The sequence below is a fragment of the Pleurodeles waltl genome, chromosome 2_2 (genome assembly GCF_031143425.1).
Source record: "Pleurodeles waltl isolate 20211129_DDA chromosome 2_2, aPleWal1.hap1.20221129, whole genome shotgun sequence".
Lineage (NCBI taxonomy): Eukaryota > Metazoa > Chordata > Amphibia > Caudata > Salamandridae > Pleurodeles > Pleurodeles waltl.
Genome location: NC_090439.1, coordinates 240,796,410 through 240,822,541, shown reverse-complemented (window position 1 = coordinate 240,822,541; position 26,132 = coordinate 240,796,410). Strand labels below are relative to the sequence as shown.

Genomic DNA, 26,132 nt, shown 5'->3' with positions numbered 1-26,132 from the left:
AAAACACGGCAGAAACAGACTACGAATGGGAAAACGCTCACCTCTACGCACTCCACGAGGAAGGAGGACAGCATGGAACCCGAATTAAACATCCTACCTGCTCTCGTCTACCTGCTCATCTACCACGAGTACGAACGCCGGCGCAGACGACAACGGTGAGTACTGCACCTACGACACACGGGAGGGGGGAGGAGGAAAGCTTACGGCACACACATATGCGACCTCCACCCCCCCAAACTATGTACACACCAATGCAGAGCAACAAGTCACAGTGACACCACCCAAACCCCCCAGAAAAATGCAAAGACATAATTAAATTGTGAATACAAATTTATGTACAAAATAGGCTCTGAAAAGTAATGGTCAACTAGCCAAATAATCAATATCAAAATAAATCCATACACAGTGCAATGGATAACCGAGGCAATTAGTCCTGCACATCAAAAGAAAACCAAAGTGTCCGTGGGCCAAAGTGTAACAACACAAGGGCAAAGCCCACACAGGAGACCTGAGTCCTCTGGAGAGAACACTGCAGGGGCATCTGATGAAAAAACTACAGGCACCTCAGGGGGAAGGGAAGGGGGGGAACCACAGCCACATGAGTCCACAATGCCAGATCCACGAAGGGGCCACCATGCCTACTGTGCCATCCTGGGGAGTGCAAAGCCACAGTCTCTCAAGTCTCTACAGTTGGTGGGTTGCCCACTGTTCCATCCTGGGGAGTGCAAAGCCACAGTCCATCAGGTGGATTACAGTCTCCACTGGTCAAGGAGGAGGCATGGTGGGCACAGTGAACCGTTAACAGTGCATGCAGGAAGGGCCCAGCGGAGCGGTGATTGAGATGGCGGGGCCCAGCGGAGCGGTGCTTGACAGGAAGGGCGCAGCGGAGCGGTGCTTGACAGGAAGGGCCCAGCGGAGCGGTGCTTGAGACGACGGGGCCCAGCGGAGCGGTGCATGAGACGGCGGGCCCAGCGGAGCGGTGCTTGACAGGAAGGGCCCAGCGGAGCGGTGCTTGAGACGGCGGGGCCCAGCGGAGCGGTGCTTGACAGGAAGGGCCCAGCGGAGCGGTGCTTGACAGGAAGGGCCCAGCGGAGCGGTGCTTGAGACGGCGGGGCCCAGCGGAGCGGTGCATGAGACGGCGGGGCCCAGCGGAGCGGTGCTTGACAGGAGGGGCCCAGCGGAGCGGTGCTTGAGACGGCGGGGCCCAGCGGAGCGGTGCTTGAGACGGCGGGGCCCAGCGGAGCGGTGCTTGAGACGGCGGGGCCCAGCGGAGCGGTGCTTGAGACGGCGGGGCCCAGCGGAGCGGTGCATGAGACGGCGGGGCCCAGCGGAGCGGTGCTTGACAGGAGGGGCCCAGCGGAGCAGTGCTTGACAGGAGGGGCCCAGCGGAGCGGTGCTTGACAGGAAGGGCCCAGCGGAGCGGTGCTTGACAGGAAGGGCCCAGCGGAGCGGTGCTTGACAGGAAGGGCCCAGCGGAGCGGTGCTTGACAGGAAGGGCCCAGCGGAGCGGTGCATGACAGGAAGGGCCCAGCGGAGCGGTGCATGACAGGAAGGGCCCAGCGGAGCGGTGCTTGAGACGGCGGGGCCCAGCGGAGCGGTGCTTGAGACGGCGGGGCCCAGCGGAGCGGTGCTTGACAGGAAGGGCCCAGCGGAGCGGTGCTTGACAGGAAGGGCCCAACGGAGCGGTGCTTGACAGGAAGGGCCCAGCGGAGCGGTGCTTGAGACGGCAGGGCCCAGCGGAGCGGTGCATGAGACGGCGGGGCCCAGCGGAGCGGTGCTTGACAGGAAGGGCCCAGCGGAGCGGTGCTTGAGACGACGGGGCCCAGCGGAGCGGTGCTTGAGACAGCGGGGCCCAGCAGAGCGGTGCTTGAGACAGCGGGGCCCAGCAGAGCGGTGCTTGAGACGGCGGGGCCCAGCGGAGCGGTGCTTGAGACGGCAGGGCCCAGCGGAGCGGTGGTTGAGAAGGCGGGGCCCAGCGGAGCGGTGCTTGAGACGGCGGGGCCCTGTTCAGCAGTGCTCCTCTGCACGGCGGGGCCCTGTTCAGCGGTGCTCTTCTGCACGGTGGGGCCCTGTTCAGCGGTGCTCTTCTGCACGGCGGAGCCCTCTTCAGCGGTGCTCTTCTGCACGGCGGAGCCCTCTTCAGCGGTGCTCTTCTGCACGGTGGGGCCCTCTTCAGCGGTGCTCTTCTGCACGGCGGGGCCCTCTTCAGCGTTGCTCTTCTGCACGGCGGGGCCCTCTTCAGCGGTGCTCTTCTGCACAGCGGGGCCCTCTTCAGCGGTGCTCTTCTGCACGGCGGGGCCCTGTTCAGCGGTGCTCGTCCAGTAAGTCAAGGGAGCCAGACCTGGCCTGGACTCCCTGCTCAGTCGCCCTCCGACCGTGCTGTTGCTGGACCCTTCGGTGACGGAGTCCTGGGCCCTTTGGTGTTCTCCCTAACACCCGGGATGGGGCTTGTGGGCCCCTCCTGCTCCGCGCTCCTGCTGGCTGACTTCTCCGCCCTGCTGCCCTTTCGCGCCTTAGATGGGGCTCTCGGGCCCTTGCCTCCCCTAGATGTTGTGGCTGGTGAAGTGGGCGAACTTTGCTCCTTGGGGGCAGCCGTGTCAGTCTTCTCACGGCGGCCCTTTAGTTTCCTGGTCCTCTTGCCTGGTGGGGGGCTGGCTGTCCCCTTGCTGCTGATTGAAGTGTCACTGCTGGCAAAGGGTGGACTCCAGAACCCATGCACCACAGTGACACTCGAAGCTGGGCTGGTGGTGGCTGAGGTGCTCTTGGGACTCTTTGCAGATGGAGGGGGTGGGTCAGTGGAGGGAAAGAGGTCAAGATTAGCGAGGAAAACTTTCTTAGGACCAAGGTAAAAGGTAGGAGAAGTGGTGATGGGAGTGGAGGAAGAGGATGTGGTTGTAGGAGAGTCAGGTGTGCTGTCTTTGGGTGCAGGTGCTTGTGCTGGAGGCTGTCGTGAGGTGGATGGCTGTTGGGTGGGTGTCTGCCTGCGTTTGTGTGTCTTGGAAGAGGGGGTGACAGACACAGTGGGAGAGGACACAGGGGACGTGTAAATGGTAGTGGGGGTGGTGACTGCACGTGTGCGGACTGGACTGGAGGGTGTGCTGGTGATGGAAGCACTGGCTGATGGTGGTGTGCATGCAGGTGTGAGTGTAGATGTCACAGGGAGGGAGGAGGGAGACGAGGAGGAGGGGGACACAGAGGTGGTGGTGACTGTTGGAATGTCTGCATCTGGGTGTTGCTTGCGTGAATGCTTGTGGGTTCTGTGGTGCTTGTGTCTGGATGAGCTGCCCTTGGGTGTTGAGGTGTGTGCAGGCTGGTCTGATGGTGTGGATGGGATAGGCTGAGGAGCAGGAGACAGAGACAGGGTGGAGGCAGTCAGAAGAGGGAGGCTGGAAACAGGGACAATGGCTGCCGTCAGTGCCGAGGCCAGAGCATTGAACGATCGTTGATGGGCAGCCTGACCCGAATGAATGCCTTCCAGGTAGGCATTGCTCCGATGCACCTCCCTTTCTACCCCCTGGATGGCATTCAAAAGGGTAGTCTGCCCAACAATGATGGTCTGAAGGAGGTCAATGACCTCCTCACTGAGGGCAGCAGGGGTAACAGGGGCAGGGCCTGAGGTGCCTGGGGCGAAGGAGACGCCCGCCTTCCTGGGCGAGCGGGCACGGAGCGTAGGCTGAGGGGCTGCTGGGAGGGCGGGGCTGGTGCGCTGGGTGGTGGCTGTACCTGTAGAGGCGGGGGGCCCAGATGTTGCCACCACCGCTAGGGAGCTTCCATCCGAGGACGTGTCGCTGTCGCTGGTGTCACCACCGGTCCCCGTTGTGGTGCTCCCCTCGCCCTCTGGATCACTGGTGCCCTCGGTGTCTGTTCCTGGTCCCACTGGGGCCTTGTGACTTGCAGCTCCCTGGTGCTCCGATGCCAATTCTCCTCCGCCTGATGATGCTAATGCACACATGCACAAGAAGATGAAGAAGAAGGGTGGGGGGAGAAAAACGAAGACCAGGTTGAGTGCATGCAATGTCAACACCCTTGGCGGAGAGGACAGACACAGGAGCCTCATGCACTAAGCCGCGCATTCGGGGTACACTACTCAGTACTTCTGACTAGGACAACAGGTCTAGAGATGACAAACGCGCACATGTGTGATGCTGGACCATCGATAGCCCTACAGAGGTGGGGGCCGGGAGCACAGGGCCATGCCTAAAGGAGAGGACTACACTACAGAAAGCGCCCTGGCCTAATGTCACCCACAACCCTCCTCCCCCACCCAGATGCCTCCACTGCGCAGAGAGATAGCAGAATGTGCTGATACTCACCCCCTTGTGTCTGCTGTGATGTCCTCAACCGCCCATCCAAATCAGGGTAGGCCACCGCCAGGATCCGGGACATCAGGGGGGTGAGGGTACGACTGGCACCCCTCCTAGGTTGGGAGGCCATCCCCAGCAGTGACTCGGCAGTCTTCCTGGTCCCGCAGCGGATGTCCTCCCACCTCTTGCGGCAGTGGGTGCCCCGTCTGACGTGGACCCCCAGGGCCCGGACTTTCCTTGGCGATGGCACGCCAAATGTCCACTTTCTGATGGGCGCTGACCTATTTGACATGTACAGGGTGGGAAGGAAAAATTCATCAATTTTCTGCATGTTAGATGCGATTGGCCCCCCCTCCCCAACCTTGCCATATGGCACATGCTCTCATCTGTCGTGCGTTGCACTCCTCATTCGCCCCCCACCCCACCAACTTACATCCACCCCACTCCACACAGGCATAGCCCATTCAATGTGCACCCAGTGTACTTACCTGTTGGTCTGGAGGACCGTAGAGTAACGCATACTGGGGGAGGACCCCATCCACAAGTTTCTCCAACTCCTCAGACGTGAAGGCAGGGGCCCTTTCCCCAGTCGCAGCAGCCATTGTCACTTCCAGACCGAGGTCACAGCAGCACTTGCAGTATAGGTCCTCTCTGTGGATGATCAGGTCTCGTGTGATTAAGCAGATAGAAAATGGCGGTCACGCCCGCGGCGGTGCGTACCGCGGCGGTGCGTACCGCGACCGCCGGCGCACCTCGTCATTGGCTCCTGAAACCCATGTGCTTCAATGTTAGCCAATGCGGATTCGTATAGCGGTCTTCGACCGCCTACCGCCACGGTGTGCCACACCAGCGCATTGACCTCACATCCCATTGTCCCACTTCACAGGTCAGGCAGCCGCCATTTCAAGGGCCCACATGGCATAATTTGTACTGCGTCACACAGGCCTAGGCCTTGCATTGCCACACATACACGCCTTTCAATACATAGATAATCGTGTGCTATGCATGCTGTGGTGAACGTACCTGTGATTTGCTTGACTCTGTGCTCCATGTTGTCCTTCCTAGGCACCGTCCGCTGGGACTTGCGAGGAGAAGGATGAATCCTCGCGTGTACCGACCGCTGGTGGACCTGTCGACAATGGAAGAACGCCATATCATACTACGATACCGACTTGACCGAGCCACTATACATGAACTGTGTGCCCAGCTGGAGCCAGCCCTGATGTCCCCCATCCGCCAACCCACAGGAATTCCCCCTCTAGTGCAGGTTCTGTCAGTCCTCCATTTTTTGGCAAGTGGCTCATTCCAGACAACAGTGGCCATGTCATCTGGAATGTCTCAGCCTATGTTTTCAAAAATCTTGTCTAGAGTGTTGTCTGCCCTGACGAAACACATGCGGAGCTACATTGTATTCCCTGAGGAGGTTGATTTGGCCACTGTGAAGGGTGATTTTTATGCCCTTGGACATATCCCCAACATAATTGGTGCCATTGATGGGACCCATGTGGCTTTAGTACCCCCAAAAGACGATGAGCAGGTGTACAGAAACAGGAAAAGTTAACATTCTATGAACGTCCAGGTGGTCTGTTTGGCTGACCAGTACATCTCCCATGTGAATGCCAAGTTCCCTGGGTCAGTGCATGACGCGTATGTGATGCGAAATAGCAGCATCCCTTATGTGATGGAACAGCTACAGAGACACCGTGTGTGGCTAATTGGTGACTCTGGTTACCCCAACCTGCCTTGGCTATTGACCCCAGTGAGGAATCCCCGGACCAGGGCAGAGGAACGGTAAAATGAGGCCCATGGGCGAACTAGGAGGATCATAGAAAGAACCTTTGGCCTCCTGAAGGACAGGTTTAGGTGCCTGCATATGACAGGGGGATCCCTGATGTACTCACCAAAGAAGGTGTGCCAGATCATCGTGGCCTGCTGTATGCTTCACAATCTGGCATTGCGACGTCAGGTGCCTTTCCTGCAGGAGGATGGTCCAGATGGTGTTGTTGAAGCAGCTGTGGAGCCTGCGGAGAGTGAAGAGGAGGAAGACGAAGAGGACGACCCAGACAACAGGGACAGAGTTATCCAACAGTATTTTCAGTAGCACACAGGTAAGAATCACCCACGCCATTTAACATTTACTGAAAGCCCCCTGCATCTTTACTTTGTGTATTTCCCCCCAGTTCTTTTAAACTGATGTTTGATTTTCCCTTCCCTTTTCAGTGCTGTATGACCCACTGAGTGACTTCTGCTTGGTTAACCCATGGACTAATGCTTATTGACATCGGTATGTTGTCATCACAAAAATAACAGAACATTATTGATCAGTAATGTGTTATACATTTGTAAATAATACAGGCTGACTCCTGAATGATTTCAGTGCAATGAGTGATTTATTTGTAGTGCTAGATATTGGTACATGATATTAAAACGGTGATGGGTGAGGGTGGAGTTATGTCCATGGCAGAGTCCAGTTCTCGGTCGCACAGGTGCATTGTCCATATGCCTGTGGAAGGATGGAGCAGGGGCAGTTCACGTTGGACAGGGTGACACTGTGGGACAGTGGAATGACATCCGGGGGGATATTAGGCTGGCGGGGGTCTTGGCATCCTACTCTGTCTTCCTTTGAGATCTCAGGTTCCTCTTGCGGGGTGGTTGTTCTTCAGCAGGAGGTGGGGTTCTGGTGGGCCGTCGTTCTGTGGGGGCCTCCTGACCACTAGCGCCGGCGGAGGTGGTAGGCTGTTCCTGGCTAGTGACAGGGGCCCTTTGTGGTGCCACATGGTCCCGCAATGTGGTTTCTATCCGGTTGAGGGCCTGGACTATGGTCCCCATAGCGGTAGCGATGTTCCTGAGTTCATTGCTGAACCCCATGTACCGTTCCTCCTGCTGTGCCTGGATATCGGTGAACCTGGCCAGTACCGTCGCCATCGTCTCCTGGGAGTGATGGTATGCTCCCATGATGGTGGTGAGGGCCTCTTGGAGAGTCGGTTCCCTGGGCCTGTCCTCCCCCCCCTCTCGCACAGCAGCCCTCCCAGTTGCCCTGTTTCCCCGGGCCTCTGTCCCCTGGACGGTGTGCCCACTGCCACTGCCCCCAGGTCCCTGTTGTTGTTGGGTCAGCCTGGGTGCCCTGTAGTGGCGGACACACCGCTGATTGACGCGTCCACGAGACAGAGGCATGGACACGCTGGGTGGGAGCTGTGCTGGTGTTCCCAGAGGGGGTTGGGTCTGCTGTGGCCTGTGTCTGTGTGTGGGGAACCGACTGTCCAGAGGTCCCCGATGGTCCGGGCTGGTCATCAGGTTCTAGGTCGACAGAGCTGCTGTCCTCGCTGGGGGCCTGTTCTGGGGGTGGGATGGACAAATCTGGACCCTCCGTGGCGGTGTGTTGGCGTTCGGGCCCTGCAGGGGTAAAGGAGTATGGTTATTGTTTCTGTGTGTGCCATGGCGTGCATTTTGAGTGCCCTTGTCCCCCAGTGCTGGCATTCCCTTGTGGGAGGTGTTGTGAGGGTGGTGGGGGGGGGTGTATGGGTATGTGCAATGGTCATGCTTTGGTGGTGGCTGTCTATGGTTTGTGTTGGCATTCAGGGGTTGGTGTTGTTTAGGGTGGGTTGTGCTGGTGAGACATTGGCAGGGAGGTTGTGTGCTGGGGGGTTGAGATTGGGGGTGGGGGGGGTTTGGCATGCTGGTGGTTGGGGGGGGTGAAGTAGTTGAGATTCGACTTACCAGAGTCCATTCCTCCGTGTACTCCAGCGAGGCCATCAGGATGCAGGATGTTTACCACCTCTTGCTCCCATGCTGTGAATTGGGGGTGAGTGGGTGGGGGTCTGCCGCCAGTCTTCTGCACAGCGATGTTGTGCCTTGAGATCATCGAGCGCACCTTCCCCCGTAGGTCGTTCCATCGCTTTCTGATATCTTCCCGATTTCTGGGATGCTGTCCCACAGCGTTGACCCTGTCTACGATCCTTTGCCATAGCTCAGCCTTCCTTGCTACAGTGGTGTGCTGCACCTGTGTGCCGAAGAGCTGGGGCTCAACCCTTATAATTTCCTCCACCATGACCCTGAGTTCTTGGTCCGAGAACCTGGGGTGTCTTTGGGGTGCCATGGGGTGGTGTGGATGAGGTGTGGGGTGGTGTTTGTGGTGATGTGCGTGGTGATATGTGGTGATGTGTGCGTAGATGTGGTGTGGGTGATGAAGTTGGGTTCCTGTGTGTTGGGGTTTTCTATTGCTGTGCTCGCTCTCTCTATCTCTATCTCTATCGCCTTCTCTCCGATTTCCAACTAGTGGGGGTTTGTGGGTGATGTGGGTGTGTGTTTTATAGTTGATTGGATGTGTGGGAGTGTTGTTTGTATGTGTCTCAGGTGTGTGTATTTCAAATTGTTCAATGTGGCTGTGTTTTGGAGCTGTTTGTGTATTTTGAGCGCGGCGGTGTGTACCGCCAATGGAATACCGCGGTTGAAAGACCGCCGCGTGGATTCGTGGGTCAGAATGGCATGGGCGTGTTTGTGTTGGCGTGACGGTGGAGGTTTGGTCATCTCCAGTTTTCCGCGGCCCGCTGATGAGGCGGCCTTCCTTGGATGTCGGATTGTTGGCGGTTTCACAGTTGGTGGTCAGAATGACCGTGGCGGTTTACCGCGGCCGCGGCGGTAGAATGGCGGACTTCTGACCGGCGGTAAGGGCCTTTTACCGCAGAGGTCAGAATGACCCCCTAAGTAACAAGAGGCACATAGGTTGAAACTTCTGCAAAAATTGTTTAACTGCATGCTCACCAGGCTTCATGCAGTTCAGGCCTCAGTGGTGCTCCTGTTCAAAATGTTGAGGGCCACCAGGGTCGTGCACCATAGAAATCGTGTGGTATCGATTTGAAACCAGTAAAATAATCAAATCGAAGCACTACCTACACTTAAACAAGCATTTGCAATGCAACGGGTCTCGCATTTGCTCGAGTTAGAGCTATTAGCGTTGTAAACTCCTAACTGGACTTTTTTTGCCACACAAATTACAAGAAATTAACACAGTGCGATTGCGCTAAAATTGAAAATGGAAATCCAAGAGCGAATGAGCTATGTAAACCCCAGCGCGATCGCGCTGCGTGGAAAATAAAAAGATAAAGTAGTCCGGAAACCATGGTGAAAGCATCGAGACTCGAATGGTTTCAGTAGTTACCAGTGCTATGTAGGTGGGCTAATCACTTGAAAAGGCATGACGTATGCATACCTTTCACAAATAAAAGCAAGCGGATTTTAAAAGGCAAGCCCACGAACCAATGAAAGTGACTGACGTGACATGGGCGTAGTTAGAAGCCCAAAGGGAGATTACAGCATGGGACGGGGCACTTTGTGCTCACCCATAAAACGACTATGTATGTGTTTTATTCATAATGCAAGAAAAGATCCCTCTCAGCATAATTTGATGGATCTCCTGAAAGTGCCTCAATCGATTTAATCTAAAGCGCTCTGTCTCAACAAATTCCAAAACAAATTAACAAAATCAGACCACTGTACTATGCTGCCCCTCATGACATACATATGAGATGTAAGGTACGACACTGGACAGGGGGCGCTATAGCGTACTGTTTCTATTAATTTAAAAAATGGAGTAGGGCCGCGCGTGGCCACTGTAGCTTGTTACGGAAGTGATGCAAGGCGAAGTGGGAAGCAGTGAACAGTATAGATAGCACCTGTCACCAGCAAAAGCTCTTCTTTTCCGGAATTCTGCTCGGCAGTGTCTACATTATCAAGTTAAACATGATAGCCTCTGGGGGCCACTTCTCTGTCCCTGACAACCTTTAAATGCTTCAATGACAGACTGTCCACAGAGAAGCATCGCGGTAATTCATAAACATCATTAAACTGACCATCTATCCGTCAGTAAAGTGCAGCTGAATGCATTCTATTTGTAATGCTTCGTTCACAATCTTTTCTGAGATACAGACTAAATGGATGAAGTACTCTTTGTTGGTTCGCTACTGATTTCCACAGAATATCTGTCTACATTCTTGGTAGGGCTAACAGATTTTTACTTTTTCCCCTACACAAGTTTATCATTAAATGTTATGTATTCTGCTACAATAGATCCCATTAGAGTTTCTTATAACCACACCAGGCCATAGGGACTCATATGGCAATCTGTTTGATGACACGTGCCCCTGGAGGCCTCACTACTCTGTAACCTTAGCCAACCTTGTCAGAAATGGACACCGTGAAGTGAGTTTCACATTACTGGACCTGAGAGGGGATTCTCCCTCAAATGAAACCGCTAGCTCATGCTGACAACAGAATAAATATAGAATTCGTTTACGCAGATTTATGTAACCAGACTGCATATTATATTAGGTGTTTGTTGGAACAAGTTTTGCAAAGTACATAAAACATATTTTGATTACACAATGTGCATGTAAATTCATTTTTCTCATATGCAATTTAATGATTTTGGATGAACCATCATCTAATATTTTTACAGTTTGGGGATTTTCGAGTTAACAAACTGGTCAGGGGTAGTAAGTGCTAAATAAATTTAAATGTCACCTGCCTCACATCCTGCTACAGTTGTTTTCAGTAATCTTTTCTTATGTATAGTCAGCGATCTAGCAAAGGGCCATATTTCTTTATCTGGGGGTCCGATGAATTTTTCATCTTATTTCCGAGGGATGACAAGAAGATTTACCAGATTATTCAAATCAATTACAGAGTAACTCAATAGTCACGCATCACACCTCAGAGTCCAAATTAAAGTTTCTAAGGGCTTTATTACAGACTTGAAGTCAAAGTTACATAAGTTAGGGCCAGATGTATGATGAAGGCCTTTTGCGATTCGGAAATAGCGATTTTTAAGAAATCGCTAGTTCCGACTCGCAAAATGCAGTGTATCACATTTGCGAATCGGTAATAGCGATTTCTTAAAAATCGCAAATGCTATTACCGAATCGCAAATTGCGATACCGGCCCCATTCGCACCTATGGGCCTGTTGGCCCATATCTGCGAATTTTTAGCATTTCCAAAATTGCAATTTCTTAACCAGAAATCGCAATTTTGGAAATGCAAAACCCCAGGGTGCTTGGGGCCTAAGGCCCCCTCTGCTGCACTCCCAAAATTTTGTTTGGGACATGTAAGGTGCACACATGCCAAAAGGGCATGTGTGCTTTACATGTACATTTTAAAAATGCATTTTAAATGCATTTTTAAATTTTGCACATGGTTACCACCAGGTTCAAACTGGTGGTAAATAGCGATTCCTAAATACCCAAATCGCATTTAGGAATGGCTTCATACATGTGCTAAGAAATCGCAAATAAGGAATCCTTATTTGAGATTTCTTATTTAGAGAGTTGCAATTTGCGACTCTCTAAACAGGGTCGCAATTTTAAGGAATCGCTATTTTAGCGATTCCTTAAAATTGCTTTCAGAATATCTTTCATACATTCTGAACTGGCTTTTTGCATTCGCAAATGGGCATTCGCACCGTTTACGAATGCAAAAAACCTTGATACATCTGGCCCTTAGTCTCAAAACTGTAGTTTAGGTATGCAAAATCACCAATGAAGAATTAAAGCGTTGCACAATATGGTATAGAAGCAAAATATAAAAGACCAATATTTCAATAGCAACAATGCTTTAAATAAGGAAAAGTATGTGATATCTGGATTCTAAACTTAAGGGCCTCATTTACAAGGTGTGTTGCGCAGGGCGTTGCAGCAAGTATCTTGCTGCGCTGCCCGGAAAGGGCAGAAATGTGCTATATCTACAGGATATGGTGCATTTCTGTCCTCTCCCCCTGTGCTAGCGCACAAAAATTGCTGCCTAGGCCAACACAGGCACCCTTGAGCTACGGTGCAAGGGTGCCTGCTTTGTGGGGGTAGGAGGCTGGCCTGGCTTGTAGTGGGTACCAGAGGTACTTACACCTTGTGCCAGGTCCAGTTATCCCTTATTAGTGTAGAAGAGGTGTTTCTAGCAGCTTAGGCTGATAGAAGGTAGCAATGGCAAAGCAGCTTAGGCTGAACTAGGAGACATGTAAATCTCCTACTATACCACTGGTGTCATATGCACAATATCATAAGAAAACACAATACACAGAAGTACTAAAAATAAAGGTACTTTATTTTTATGACAATATGCCAAAAGTATCTCAGTGAGTACCCTCAGTATGAGGATGAGATATATACACAAGATATATGTACACAAACCAAAATTATGCAGGTAATAGCAAGAAAAGTAATGCAAGCAGTGTAAAGTTACAATAGATTGCAATAGGAGCACATAGTTATAGGGGCAACACAAACCATATACTCCAAAAGTGGAATACGAACCACGAATGGACCCCAAACCTATGTGAGCTTGTAGAGGGTCGCTGGGACTGTAAGAAAACAGTGAGGGTTAGAAAAATAGCCCACCCCAAAACCCTGAAAGGTAGGTGTAAAGTGCACCTACTACCCCCAGAGAGCACAGAAGTTGTGATAGGGGGATTCTGCAGGAAGAACAAACACCAGCAATGCAACAACAGTGGATTTCCGGACCTGAGTACCTGTAAGACAAGGGGACCAAGTCCAATAGTCATGACAGTGTCAAGAGTGGGCAGGAGCCCAGGAAATGCCAGCTGAGGGTGCAAGGAAGCTGCCACCGGATGGAAGAAGCTTAGAGTTCTGCAAGAGAGAAGAGGACTAGGAACTTTCCCTTTGGAGGATGGATGTCCCACGTCGCGATGAAGCTTGCAGAGGTGTTCCCACGCAGAAAGACAGCAAACAAGCCTTGCTAGCTGCAGGGGTCGCAGTTCGGGTTTTTGGATGCTGCTGTGGCCCAGGAGGGACCAGGATGTCGCCACTTGGGTGAGGAGACAGAGGGGGCACCCAGCAAGTCAGGGAGCCCTCACAGAAGTAGGCAGCACCCGCAGAAGTACCTGAACAGGCACTTGGAAGAAGAGTGAACCGGAATCCATGCGAAGTCACAAAAGAGAGGCCCACGACACCGGAGGACAACTCAGAAGGTTGTGCACTGCAGGTTGGAGTGTCGGGGACCCAGGCTTGGCTGTGCATGAAGGAAATCCTGGAAGAGTGCACAGGAGCCGGAGCAGCTGCAAATCATGCGGTACCCAGCAATGCAGTCTAGCATGGGGAGGCAAGGACTTACCTCCACCAAACTTGGACTGGAGAGTCACTGGACTGTGGGAGTCACTTGGACAGAGTTGCTGAGTTCCAGGGACCACGCTCATCGTGCTGAGAGGGGACCCAGAGGACCGGTGATGCAGTCTTTTGCTGCCTGCGGTTCCAGGGGGAAGATTCCGTCGACCCATGGGAGATTTCTTAAGAGCTTCTGGTGTAGAAAGGAGGCAGGCTACCCCCAGAGCATGCACCACCTGGAAACAGTTGAGAAAGCCGGCAGGATGAAGCGATACAAGGTTGCTAGTAGTCGTCTTGCTACTTTGTTGCGGTTTTGCAGGCGTCCTGAGCAGTCAGCGGTTGATCCTTTGGTAGAAGGTGAAGAGGGAGATGCAGAGGAACTCTGATGAGCTCTTGCATTCGTTATCTGCTGAGATCCCCAAAGCAGAGACCCTAAATAGCCAGAAAAGGAGGTTTGGATACCTAGGAAGGAGGATTGGCTACCAAGAGAGGTAAGAGCCTATCAGAAGGAGCCTCTGACGTCACCTGCTGGTACTGGCCACTCAGAGCAGTCCAGTGTGCCACAGACACCTCTGTTTCCAAGATGGCAGAGGTCTGGGACACACTGGAGGAGCTCTGGGCACCTCCCCTTTCCTTTGTCCTGTTTCGTGCCAGATCAGGGCTGGGGGATCCCTGAACCGGTGTAGACTGGCTTATGCAGAGATGGGCACCATCTGTGCCGATCAAAGCCTTTCCAGAGGCTGGGGGAGGCTACTCCTCCCCAGCCTTCACACCTATTTCCAAAGGGAGAGGGTGTTACACCCTCTCTCAGAGGAAATCCTTTGTTCTGCCTTCCTGGGCTAGGGCTGCCTGGACCCGAGGAGGGCAGCAACCTGTCTGAGGGGTTGGCAGCAGCTGCAGTGGAGACCCCAGAAAGGCAGTTTGGCAGTACCCGGGTTCTGTGCTAGAGACCCAGGGGATCATGGAAATGTCACCCCAATGCCTGAATGGCATTGGGGTGACAATTCCATGATCTTAGACATGTTACATGGCCATGTTCGGAGTTACCATTGTGACGCTGTACGTAGGTAGTGACCTATGTACAGTGCATGCGTGTAATGGTGTCCCCGCACTCACAAAGTCAGGGGAATTTGCCCTGAACAATGTGAGGGCACCTTGGCTAGTGCCAGGGTGCCCACACACTAAGTAACTTTGCACCCAACCTTCACCAGGTGAAGGTTAGACATATAGGTGACTTATAAGTTACTTAAGTGCTATGGTAAATGGCTGTGAAATAACGTGAACGTTATTTCACTCAGGCTGCAGTGGCAGGCCTGTGTAAGAATTGTCAGATCTCCCTATGAGTGTCAAAAGAAATGCTGAAGCCCATAGGGATCTCCTGGAACCTCAATACCCTGGGTACCTCAGTATCATATACTAGGGAATTATATGGGTGTACCAGTATGCCAATGTGAATTGGTAAATTTAGTCATTAGCCTGTTAGTGACAAATTTGGAAAGCAGAGAGAGCATAACCACTGAGGTTCTGGTTAGCAGAGCCTCAGTGAGACAGTTAGGCATCACACAGGGAACACATGCATAGCAGGGTCCCAGTGACACCTAACAAACATACTGACAAAATAGGGTTTTCCCTATGAGCACTGGGCCTTGGCTAGCAGGATCCCAGTGAGACAGTGAAAACACCCTGACATATACTCACAAACAGGCCAAAGGTGGGGGTAACAAGGCTAGAAAGAGGCTACTTTCTCACAGTGGGGATGTTTTTTTGTGCAGGAAGAGACACTTTCCTGCACAAAAACAATCACAAAAGGTGTTTTCCTCTTTCTGTGTGTGCTGCAGATATTTCTCCGCATTGCATCATTCTTACGCCAGACTTGTAAATCTGAGAAATTTGTCAGATTCCTTTGGGTTCCATGGGTGTTGCATGGGAACAACCCACGCAACACCCATGGAACGCCTGTTCAAGCAATGTTATGAGTGAAAGGAGTCCATATTTACAAGGCCATGAATGTCGATGTAAAGTGACATTGCGTGGCTTATAAGTATGGGCAGACTCGCTGCATCATCGGAGTGTCAAAAAATGAAGCTATTCTAATGCAAAAAGAATAGGTTAGCAAACAGAACTTTGGTAGAAGATTCTGTTCAAGAGAGGTGCTGTGGCATAAAGCCACATAGAACGTATGAGGTCTGTACCTCAGAAAGGTCTGCTGTGAGCAAGGGGCAAAGAGATTCTGAATCTCTCGCCAATTAAACTACACTTAAATCTTGATTCTTCCAGGTGTGATGACATCACAACCAAAACTCTCATTTTGTAAATTAACCCGCAAATCAATTATAATCAACACTTTAGTCTTCTGAAGCTTTTGACACTCGACCTTGATACACCCTTGGATTCAGGAACCTTAACTGCTACAGCAGCTAGTTCCAGGATACTCCTTTTGTCCTGTAGCGCTTCTCTCAGGCTCTCTTATCTCTCATGCACAACAAGTTCCTTGTTAACTTCAGCACCTGCAGCTTTAGGGAAATAATCTTTCACGTTGAAGGTTAAAATACACAAAAATAATTTGGTCTTCACTCCAACCAAACTAAAATGAACATGAATGTACTTTCAGTTCAATATGTTTTAAATGTTATACTTCTTGAATACAAAATGGTTACAAAGAATAACATTTCTAAAATACTATAACATAGATATTCTTGCAAATGAGGACTAAATGTGACATATATTAAACATTAAATTTATTGTGCACTTTTACTGATGTTTTTTCAGTGCACCACATTTAACAATTCTCTTTACACATTAGAAAAGGAAAATAACCACGCCTTCTTCTCACATTTTAAGAGACATAATGGCCCAGCCAGGTTATGCTCTTTAATAAGTCATAATGTGAAAATCTTTGATAGTGTTAGATCAGTGGAGTAAGAGTACTTGAGGCAAGGCTGTATTGCAAAAATGATAACAAAGAAATTGAGTTGACAGATTGACGTTCAATATAGTATGAAATTAGATATAGTCCATTGAAGCACTTTTATCAGTGAGTGGTATATAGCGGGGAATTTACATTTTGAGATTTTACCCTTTAGCAGGGAAAGCCTCCAGAGAAGTCTGCTGGACTTATGCGCTCCAGGGCACCTAGAATGACATAAGCAGACAGATGTTTTGTATTCCATATTGATACACCAAGTTTTGTCCTACAGTATTTTTGTATATTACATGTCATCTATTTATTTTATACAATGTAAAGAAAGTAGACAACATTTTCAGTCATTAAAATTCCTATCATGTTATAGAGATATAAGCTTTGGCACTCATTTTGTTACAACATATTTCACATACTCATATGTGACATTCAAATGAATCAAGCATTTCACTCAAAGTCACATAGTGAGTTCTCCAGAGAAGCTCTGCACTGCTTGCCAATATTCTAAAAGCTGTGCTTGGATCAAGTGTATTATTTTATGAAAAGTCTCATGTTATCCAAAAATAGGCTTTTTTAAAATATTCCTTCCTTTCAAAATTTGTCTTCATCTTTAAATACCTTCTTTATAGCTTCCAAAATGGGGTGTGGTACTGACTAGGAACCAAGATTACTGCAGGATCTTCAGACCACCTGAGAGCACATCAGTTGGCTTGTATGACCCAGACCGCTGAGAGATCACTACTGTCCATGAGAAGGTGGTATTATTAAAGAATGGTGGCTTCTCTTCTTCCTATACTTAGCACCCTGCCGCAATGGCTTTGCTAAATATTAAGCAGGGGCTTGTGGCCAGGGACCTGTAGTGTCTGTGAGGCATCCAGTAAAAATGCGAACAGAGCATGAAGGTAAACAGTTTGTATTTTCGCAGGTGAAGTAAGCAAGGACGTTTTCAAACACGCTCTCTTGGCATGACAAAGCCCACAGTATGCTCCTTTGAGGGGAAAGGATACTTGTCTCTATATGAGACAATGGTTTCACTCTACATTCCATCTAACAATAGGGTCTTGGAATAACGTAGTTTTACTTACAGAGGTGATTGGTCATAATTGGTACTTTTCTCATTTCTACAGAATGTTGATGAAACAATCATATGAGGTGCCGATATATATATTTAAAAGATTGGTACTTTTCTCTTTCCTTTGAGGCTATATCTGTGGCAGATATTGAAGGTGGGAATATGTGTATTGTTCTGCCCAACAAATATATTTCAGCCCTACAACTCCCAAAAAAGATGACCAGATTACTGATCATAAACTATGAAAGTTAATGGGCTGCAGTTTTCTGGAGTATCCCTATCTGGTGGTGGTGTAAATTATGACAGTGGGGTAGTTTCATTTTTTTTCTTTCAGGATTTTTTTTGTTTTTTCCCACCCAAGGCTCTTTCTTCATCACTCCATGTTTGCATTTCTCTTTCAGTGATTTACGTAAAAGAATTCCAGAGGTTTTTTTGTAGCATTCCAGGGTGTATCTGTTTGGAAAAGGAGTGAACAACCAGTGCAAACTTGAGATGTTTTCAACTTGCGTAAAAAGATCTGCTTAGAATACAATACCTATATGGTTTAAACATTTTTTATTGTGCATGTTCACAGACACAGGTTACAATTTAAATCTGTATCTTTGAATTTTGTGTAGAGTGTGGAGGGATTAGATCTCTTCTCATAAACCCCAACCAGCCATCCACTTAAGATTCCCAGCTTTATCATGAAGGTAAAAAAAGTTGCATCTATCTTGTTTTCAGGGCAACCTTTTCCATTAAGATAGAAAATATTATGAACTGAAGCAGACAATGTTTTTCCCTTTGGAGTTGGTAGACTAATCGTTACTCGCCTTCCAGGTACACTGTGCATTCATACATGATATACGAGATAGGAGCACCACAACGCCACCCCTCAAACATAGAAGCAGTCAGGTTAATTTCTGGGTGAGATGTCATATTGTATTGCAACTGAATGGTGTTTTCTTCAGCTCAATATACTATTATCTGAGTTAGAAGCATGCTCTTAAATGTGTCTGTAAAAAGCATCCTACCTTGCCCAGTCTCAGAAAACATTCACCTCAGACTCCTGTGGTTGCCAATATATAAAAAGGTGTCAAGTTTACAGAACACCTTTCTGTTTCTAGAGAAATGATTTCACTAGGCTCTTGAGAGCAGTATCCCACTTAAGCAACTTCCTTTTCCTTTTCACTAAACTACAACTAGACAGTGGATTTCTGTGAGAAGTAATGCAGCAATATTGCTTGTGGTATTTGTAGGAAATTGGGTTTTTGGTTGAAGAAGGTGAGAACCCTTCGCAAGCAAGATGCCCTGTCAGGGTGAACTGCAAAAGTCATTAATTTATTCTGTGCTGAAACCTCTGGTAACTTGGCCCAAAGTAGTCAGGATTAACTGAGAAGCAATGTGGAGCTCTCAACCAGTAATAAAGTGAAAAGACAACATGAGAAAAATCTCACACCACTTTAGAAAAATAGAGAAAAATGTAATAATTTGAGAACAACGCAACAAAAATCCAAACAGCAGAACCAGAGTTATGAGTTTTTAAATTTGTTAGTAAAAGTTAGTGCCTAAAAGATCAAAGCACCAAAAGTGGCCATTTGATAGCATGAGACTAGGACAAAGTAGAAATTTATGGCTGATCACAATGGAACACTTTTGGGATACACAAGGTGGATTGGGTCCAGTCATGGCTTACCTTTAGACTTAGATCACATTTTGAAGTAAAATGTCTGGGAAGGTCAATTTCACCAGTGAAAGGCAGCTGGCTCTGTCCGAAGAGGAGGCATTGTCTTACAGGATGTGTTGGATGAAGTTGTGGTGAAGATTTCTAGATTTGGATTTAGGGGGTCATTATGAGTTTGGTGGACGGAAAAGACCGTCTGCCAAACACCAGCAGTCAGGTTACCACCAGTACAGTCTGCTTCCTGTGGGCCCCATTGTTTCCCAGCCCAGCAGGAAACGGCCAACAACATTGACGTCAGCTCAGAATTGAGCCAGTGGCAGTGCTGTAGTGTGTATGATGCACCTGTTGCGAAATCGTGGCAGGGCTGGCCTGGGGTGCCCCTGCATTGCCCATGCCAAGTGCATAGGAAGAGCAGGGGCTACCGCCATATAATCACTGGCGGAGAAGGGACTTGTAATCCCCAGGGCAGTGCTGCTCACAGTGTTGTCCTGGCGGATTAGACCACCAACACTGCCAGACTGACAAAACGTATTGATCTGGAAGTGCTGGTGGTCCAACCGTGGCGCGACCGCCAAGGTCGTAATATGGCTGCCAGACCACCACATTGGCTGTGGTCCAGCCGCCACAGCGACCCTTGCATTATCAAGACTGCCAGGGCCATAATGATGCCCTTAGTCTCTCATTTGGAAGTCAAAAATCCACAGCGGAGGGAGGCTACAGGCTATATCGGACACGGGCTCCAGGAGGCTGGATGCCCTTCTGAAGAGGATTTGCTGCTGCAGAGAAGAATGTAGAGAGAGTCACCGCAAAGTTGGATCCAACCAATGATACATCTTGGGCAGATTGGTGAGCAGATAGGTCACTTGTCAGTTCCCAGAGCACTTTTTATTAAAAAATGTTCAAAGTCCCAGGTTTTGGATTTTGGCTGTTTGGGCACTTTTAGCACCACTTCGAAAGGTCCAGGACTGGGTGGACACCACTTGGAGGATAAGATTCACTTTAGGCAGGGTCCAGGTTCAGGATTCAAGTTATTGGAGCTTTTTATGTCCATGCAGCTCTAAACAAGTGGCCAGTCAGCTTGCCCTTGGTGTTACACTGGTAGCCCTGGGATCAAGCAGCAATGCATGCCTCAAGAAGCAGGGCAGTCCACTGAGGGAACAAGGCAGGCATCAATCAGCAAGGCAGACTCTGGTAGTAGCAAGGCAGTCTGCTGAGGTATAAAGCTGACCTTAAGCAGCAGAGCAGTCCTCTGAAGTATAAAGCGGTCCTTCTGGAGGTCACCAATGGTCCAAGAGTGAAATAAAGAGTGGGTATGAGGGTCCTATTTTTACACCTGATGTCAGCTTTGAAGTGGAAGAAGCTTCTAGAGCCCCTCCCTCACCACCCACAGATGTTGCAGGAATTTCTTTCCTTCCTGACCAGGCTCTAGGGTGTCTGGAGTGAAAAAAAATGTATTGTGAAGTTTGAGTGTGCTGAGGCAGCTCCTTTGAAATGGAAGTGTGGCAGAGAAGAGCTGTGCTCCACACATCCTGGAAGAATGGTCCATCCTGCCAACATCTAGTCCCCTTTTGAGTCATCGGGAGGAATACACAAATGCCAACTGCCATGTTAATCACAGCCATGTGACCCAAGACACAGGCTGAAGGCACCAAATGGTCAGTATAAGAAAATGCCAAGTTTCTAAAAACTGGCATTTTAATTGTGACTTTAAATCCAACTTTACAGTTAAAGAGGACTTTAAATTACAATTTTCTTGAGACCAAACATGACATTTCTACATGTTCTCAAATAAACGTTATCACTTATTAAATGTAATAAGGTAACTTAATGATAGCCTAGGGGAGAGGTAAGCATTGCAGTAGTAAAAACTGAATCTAAGAGTTTTTCACTACCAGGACAAGTAAAGCGTAAAAGGTACATGTCCCACTATTTAACTACACTGCACTCTTCCCTAAGGGCTGTCTAGGGCCTACCTTAGGGTTGACTTACATTTATTAAAAAGGAAGGTTTAGGTCTAGCAAAGGGGTTATATTGCCTGATTGAATTGGCAGTTTGAAACTGCACAAAGCCTGCATTGGCGGTCCCAGACACACTTAAAAGGGCTATGTAATTGGAAAGCATAATAGGTGCTACAAGGCCACTAATAGCATTTATTTACTGGTCCTGAGTAAGTTATACCACTTTACTAGGTACTTATAAATTACTTATAAATATATTAAATGTGCCAATTAGGTATTAGCCAATTTTACCATGTTTAAGTAAGTGACCATAAGCACTTTAGAACTGGTTAGCAGGGTTAAAGTGCACAGAGTTCTAAGGCCAACAAAAATGAATTCCAGCAAACAGGAGGGGAGAAAGCAAAACGTTTGAGTGAAGACCACCCAATGGCTGGCAGGTCTAACAGTATTATTCCATCCATTTTTACAAAGACATATTATATTGATGAAACCTGGGGGTATTTATTCCCCAGAAACGGCCAGGAATTACCTGCAAAAATCTGTGCAGGAACACCATTTTCCTTAGTAATTCTCCATTCCATTGTGAAACGTTGTAATACCGCAGTACCAGTGCATCCCAGAATTACTGATCCCTGTGGAACCTGGAGCTCAGGGTGCAAAATGATTGCAGAAGAATCTTTACAGAATCAAAATGAAAGCCTAATAGTTTACCCTGATACATTTTTTCTTCAGAACCATTTCATACCCTCCAAAGATATTTATATATGAGATACACAGTTGCAAAAGTCAATTTTTTTCTCATGAGTCTTCTGAGACACGAACCTTTGCAAACTATCAAAGCTGCAAACATTTCTATTGACCACTGTAAACGTAACAAAAAGAAACTTTGCACACCCCTATATTTCCATAGACAGACATGAACGTATAAAAGCATTAAGACCCTAATTGCAAATAGCCTTTTTAGGACGAGCGTTAGCGTTCGGCCTGCTGTATACTTTTGAGTATACTATAGAGTGAGTCCCAGCGTTTACATTGGTTAGTTGCAGTGTCCTTCAAAAATCCTTGCTTGCTAGTGGTCAGTTCTGCATCTTTGCCCTGCCTTTTTTCACTTTGGGAGCAGCACAAAGTACTGTGTAATTACGCTAGGTCCTGTTTATCTCTTCTGTAAGGGACTTTTTTTTGGCATTTGCCTGTTTCACATCAATAGTGTGGGTGCTTGTTCAGTTACTCCTCCCCACCATCTCCCTATGTAAACATAAACCAAGAGCAGACAGGGGCTTTTCCAGGGCCAGCTCACCTTCGCTCTCTTCCTTTTGTTATTTTCAGTCTGTATGGCAATAAAAGTCCAGTCAGTAATTTACAACGCTAAGAGCTCTAACTCTAGCAAACACGACACCATTGCATTCCAAATGCTTGTCTCTTTTTCTGCACACAATGAATTCCATTAATCTGCAAGGGCAATTGCTTCAGCAGAAAGCAGTCCAGGGGCTCCCTGTCTCACTATCCTCCCCTCTCAACCAGCACAATAGCCCTCAAAACAAAAGGCAGATTATTAGGTTAAAAAAGAGAGTCCATTCTTCGGTGTTTGGCTCCCGCCCGCTCCCCCGCCTGCTCCCCCTTCTCCACACATCTGGTGTGCACGTGTGGCAAGTGCTAATGAAGACTTTCCTGAGTGAGCCACAATTAGTTACGACGGCTGGCTGGGCCCTCTCCGCCAGCCACGGGGAAACAAGCACTCTTTTCACTGCCTTAGCCTCGCACTGGGGGACTCGCACTCCACTGGCGCAACTCACACAAAAGCGTAAGCGATACTGTCTGACTTTACCCTGTTGTTTACTCATTGTTTTATTCCTTTCAATTTAAAATGACAGGCAGCAGTATTTCCATGATCTCCCTGAAACAATAAGGAATTGTTAAACAGATGTCCGCTCGGCTGGGCAATATCATTCACAAAGTGTTATCTGCTTAAGAGATCACATTGTGTTCTCTGTCATTTGGTGCGATTACAATCGGGCTAACAGTACAGAAGTAAGTCTCCATTAAGGCTGCTTCCATATTTCGTATTTACTTTGTCACCTTCCTAAAAAAAATCAACACCGTGGTGAACGAGATAACGTGCATTTGGAGGGTAAGAAAAATACCTACTTTTGGTTGCAATTGTTTCTTTCTCTTCACAGATGGTTGGAGGTTAGGGCAGCATATTGCTCTGGAAAATGTAATAATTCAGCAGATTATTCTATTCATAGCTCACTGTGCTTCGGCTTTCAAAAGTTCAAAATGTCCGCAGTACTATTGTCTGATCAACTGTTTCCATCACTATTCCCTTGTTTCTTTCCCTGCCCATCACTCCCTGCTCCCATTTATCTGCAATATGATTTAGATTTCCCTTTACATTCTTTCCTGAAATGTAATGTTGTGTTATGCTATTCTGTTATTTTATGTCACGTTATGCTATGTTTGTTCCTTGTATAATGCTTGTTTGGGGGGAATTACTTTAGCCAGCCAGCAACACTGATGGTGGGGCGGTGAAAGGGGATATTCCCTGCTCCCGCCAGCGCCACGGGCTGTTTTGCTTGGCAGTGTCTGTTCTGTGCTGGAACCCAAGTGACGATTCAGTTTGCAGAGGTCACTCTGCACCAAGATTCATGTTTCTGTACATAAAGAATACTTCCTAGACTTGGTGAAGTTTTATTTAAAAAATGCCAAAGATGAGAGCGGGGCTTTTACTGTAGCCACTTTAATTGTAATTCATTTTGTGTACTTGAGGAAAACATTTTAAAATGCAAATTAAACACCAGCATGATTGTTGCTGCCAGTCCATAATACTTTATTGATATCAAAGTGATCTACTTCCTGAAAGAGGGGTCTCCACGTGACTCTGCAGCGCTGCAGATCCCGTCTCCAGTCTCATGCTTATCAAGTGAGTTCTCCTATTTACTCAGTAGAAGCAAATAGACTACATTTCCCAGAGTGCATTAAGTTGTCCTTTAAGGCTTGAGGCTTGACTAGCAGTCTTTGGCGAGAAAGGAGGGCACCCTGCTATTGAAGTATACATTTTCATTAATGAGAAAAAACACAGATGCATGAATTTTTGTATAACGAGCGTAACTAAAGAAAGTAATACTTGGCCTTCACATGGAGCTACAAATCTGTGTCTTACAACTTACCGAGATATGTGTTCTTTGGTTTATTGATCCAGTACTGCATGTAGGTAGGTGAGTGTATTTGGGCAGTCTATTAGGAAAAAACTAACCCCTCCCCAATCCTCTTCTCTGGACTGATCCCTCACCCCCTCACAGGTCTGATTACTGTTGTCTAAAGCTGCTTACATTTCTGTTACTGGTACAGCTCTTTCTTGTTTTGAATGTCAAAATAATGTTTACTTGATATATTTTTAACAACTTTCCACACGTGTTATGCCGTGCTGTCCTCACTGGTAACAGTGGCTTGTGACAAGGGGAAAATGAGTGTGCGAAACTGTGTAGCTTTTATATACCCTGCTTTGGAAAGGATGAGGATCATTTCAGTTGGATTTGAAGCAGTTAACAGTGGGTGGTCCTATCTAAACTCTTTCTGCCTGTGTTTAGTTTTGTTGCACATGACGCAGTGTGTGTGCAATGCAATATGTGACCCCCATGCCAGTCATCAGAGATGTAATGTGTTAGTTTATTTGTTGTTCTGGCTTAACTTGTTTGCCTTTTCAAGCTTAAGTAACTTACCTAAATATTCTCTTGTTTGGCTATCAAGTGGATATTCAGCCCTGCCAGTACATGCTATGGCTTGCCAAGTTTTTTTCCAACCTTGGCTTATGTGTTCTATTAATCTCTCCTTATTGCAATTATGACCATGATTTAGGCCAACTTAACATCCTTATTAGACTATGGGGGTCATTCCAACCCTGGCGGTCGGTGATAAAGCGGCGGCCAACCCGCCAACAGGCAGGCGGTCTAAAAAATGGAATTCTGACCCTGGCGGGAACCGCCAACACAGGCCGCCACTTTAACACTCCGACCGCCACGGCGGGACAGACAAACAGCGCGGCGGTCACCGCCAACAGGCAGGCGGCAGACAATGTACCGCCCACCCTATCACAACTCACCAATCCGCCACCTTTTCCGGGGCGGGAGCCCCGCCGATAAAAACACGGCGGAAACAGACTACGAACGGGAAAACGCTCACCTCTACACACTCCACAAGGAATCTGGACAGCATGGAACCCGAATTAAACATCCTACCAGCTATTGTCTACCTGCTCATCTACCAGGAGTACGAACGCCGGCGCAGACGACAACGGTGAGTACTGCACCTATGACACAGGGGAGGGGGGAGGAGGAAAGCTTACGGGCACACACATACGCCATACACCCACCCCCCCACCCCAAATACCTACACCCCAATGCAGAGCAACAAGTCAGAGTGACACCCCCCAAACCCACCGGAATAATGCAAAGACACAATTAAAATGAGCTTTAAAATATATGTATAATATAGCTCCATTGAAGTTATGGGAAATATGCAATATGAAAGATACAAAATAAGGAATGAACATAGTTAAAAATATATACATAGGCAATAAGTCCTGCCCATTCTGTCAAAGTTCCATAGTCCGTGGGCCAATGTGCACAAACACATGGGCAAAGCCCACACAGGAGACCAGATACCATTGGAGAGAACACTGCTGGGGCATCAGATGATAAAACTACAGGCACCTCAGGGGTAAGGGAAGGGGGGGGGGGGGGCACCTCAGCCACATGAGTCCACGATGCCAGATCCACGAGGGGCCTCCATGCCCACTGTCCCATCCTGGGGAGTGCAAAGCCACAGTCTCACAAGTCTCTACAGTGGGTGGCTTACCCACTGTGCCATCCTGGGGAGTGCAAAGCCACAGTCTCTCAAGTCTCTACAGTGGGTGGCTTGCCCACTGTTCCATCCTGGGAAGTGGCAAGCCACAGTCCATCAGATGGATTACTGTAGGAGGCTGGACTGGCTTGTAGTGAGTACCAAGGGGTACTTGCACCTTGCACCAGGCCCAGTGATCCCTTATTAGTGTATAGGGTGTCTAGCAGCTTAGGCTGATAGATAATGGTAGCTTAGCAGAGCAGCTCAGGCT

The 26,132-nt window shown here is 48.6% G+C and overlaps 1 long non-coding RNA gene across 2 annotated transcripts in view; it reads right to left on the bottom strand.

Annotated features, from left to right (window-relative positions):
* Positions 1–16,130: 16,130 nt before the first annotated feature.
* LOC138282312 (uncharacterized) overlaps positions 16,131–26,132 on the bottom strand; it is a 107,923-nt gene continuing 97,921 nt past the window's right edge. Inside the window, exons 4-5 of one of the 2 annotated variants that reach the window (XR_011200913.1) lie at positions 23,168–23,228; positions 16,131–16,541 (exon numbers count right to left, since the gene is read on the bottom strand). This is a non-coding gene — a long non-coding RNA (uncharacterized lncRNA). The remainder of the gene's footprint in view (positions 16,542–23,167; positions 23,229–26,132) is intronic. The other variant, XR_011200912.1, reaches the window with a different exon arrangement.